The sequence below is a fragment of the Protobothrops mucrosquamatus genome, unplaced genomic scaffold, assembly GCF_001527695.2.
Source record: "Protobothrops mucrosquamatus isolate PMUCROS unplaced genomic scaffold, P.Mucros_1.0 scaffold1301, whole genome shotgun sequence".
Classification (NCBI taxonomy): Eukaryota; Metazoa; Chordata; class Lepidosauria; order Squamata; family Viperidae; genus Protobothrops; species Protobothrops mucrosquamatus.
The window spans coordinates 320,161-322,289 of record NW_015387502.1 but is presented as its reverse complement, the minus strand read 5'-3'; positions in this window follow the sequence as shown (position 1 = coordinate 322,289).

Genomic DNA, 2,129 nt, shown 5'->3' with positions numbered 1-2,129 from the left:
GGAAGGTTTTGCTACATACAAAGTATCCATGTGCAGAGCGCATTTGGTTGCCACATATTACTGACAGAGAACTTTCCCAGTGAATTTTCCCAGTGATTATGCATTACATCATTGTTCTAGCAATTATGCAGACACATCATTATTGCAGTTATGCAGACAAATCATTATTCTAATAATTGTTCAATTTACTACATTACTAGACTAAGACAAAAAGCTGGGAAGACACACCCAGAGAGAGGCATGGCAAAGTTTTTTTGTCTTAGTCTGAGCAGGAAGACTGAATTAACCCATTCTGTGGACTCTACACCATCCCTGCTGGAGAATGCCTTCTCACACAAGTATGTGGAACCAAATGGCAGTAAGGCTGCGATAGCCTTTCCCCCCACCTCCGGGTATAGTTTTGCAGCTTGGCTCCAGAACTCAGTCAGTGTTTTTTCATTGAAAAGTTTCTTCAAACTGCAATTTGATGTCAATTCCAGAAGTGCCTCTTGCTCTGGATAGGAAAGGTCAGAGTTCACAACATTGTCCATGATGAAGGGTGATGCAACCCAGCAAATTCTAGTATCACATCCTCTTGACACAAATTGAAAATACAACTCAAATTCTGTGTGCAATTTTTCCAAATGATTTTTGATGGCTGTTTCAATGCCCTCAGTGTCAACAATAGAATTTAGTTCAATAAAGTCTGACATATTGGGAAATGAGGCAATATTCCTTTTTTCTACTTGTCCTATCCACAGGGAGATTTTTTTGTGGAAGGCACAAACTGTCTTCCATAACAAACACGTTATGACCATGGCCCTGCAGTGACTAAGTTCATTTAGCTTTTTAAATATGTCAGCCAAATAGGCAATGCAGGATACCCAAAAGACATTTTTAAACTTTTCTGCTAGGAATGATGAAACATTTGTCAGGAACAGCTGCGTTTCATCTCGTAGCTCGAATAATCTCGATAATGTTTCACCTCTTGACAACCAACGTACTTCTGTATGAAAGAGAAGAGTCCTTACATGATTGCCGGAATAAACGTCCATTCAATGGCCAGCTTTTGATGAAATTTATTATTTTTGCAGCATCCGCCAAAGTCTCATGTAACACTGGGCTCATCCGTTTAGCAGCAAGTGCATGTCTATGCAAGATGCAATGATTTGAAACAATGGAGCTGTTTCTTGCTTTAGCTCGTGCTATCATCCCTGAAGCTCTTCCTGTAAGAGCTGCTGCACCATCAGAACAAATTCCTACACACCAAGTCCATAATATTCCATATTCACTAAAAAAATTGTCAATTATTGTGAATATTTCTTCCCCAGTCGTTCTGTCAGGTAGTGGGCGGCAAAATAATATGTGTTCCAGTATATCGTCTGAATCAGGAACATGCACAAAGACAATTATTTGCGCCTCACCAGCGATGTCAGCGCTTTCATCCAATTGAAATGCATTTTTTTCTGCTGCTGTGATTTTTTCCACCACTTGTTGAATAACATCTGTTGCCATATCTTGTATTCATCTTTGGATGGTGTTATCAGAACATGGAATATTACAAATAGCACCAGTCATTTTTCCATCAAAGAGAATTGAGGAAATTGCAATGGCAGAGGGAATCATGACTTCTTCCACGATTGTGTGAGGCTTATTTCGTTTAGCTACTATCAAGGACAATTGGTAAGATGCTTCCAGACATTTTTTGGAGATGGTAGTGGCCATCACGAAAGCAGCATGGCGTTTTATAAATTCATCTCTTTTCTTCACAAAAAAATGCTACTGGCTTTTCAGTGTGCTTTTTATGTTTTGTTGTAAAATGTCTCTGGAGCAAAGAAGGCTTCATGGAATGCTTGGATAATGCTTCATTGCAGATAACACAAACAGGAAGCTGCTGATCATTCTCTTCCAGGAAATAAAACCCAAACTTCAAATAATCTTCATTGTATTTTCGATTTGGTGCCAGTTTGATTTCTTCAGTGGTGATTCCTTTGCTGAATCACTTTCCTTTTGCACTGATGAATGTATGAGGAATTTCTCCATATTAATATGCACCACTACCTTGATGGTCAGGTGCCTGGTCAGCTGTTCTTCCTCTCTCTCTCTCTCTCTCTCTCTCTCTCTCTCTCTCTCTCTCTCTCTCTCTCTCT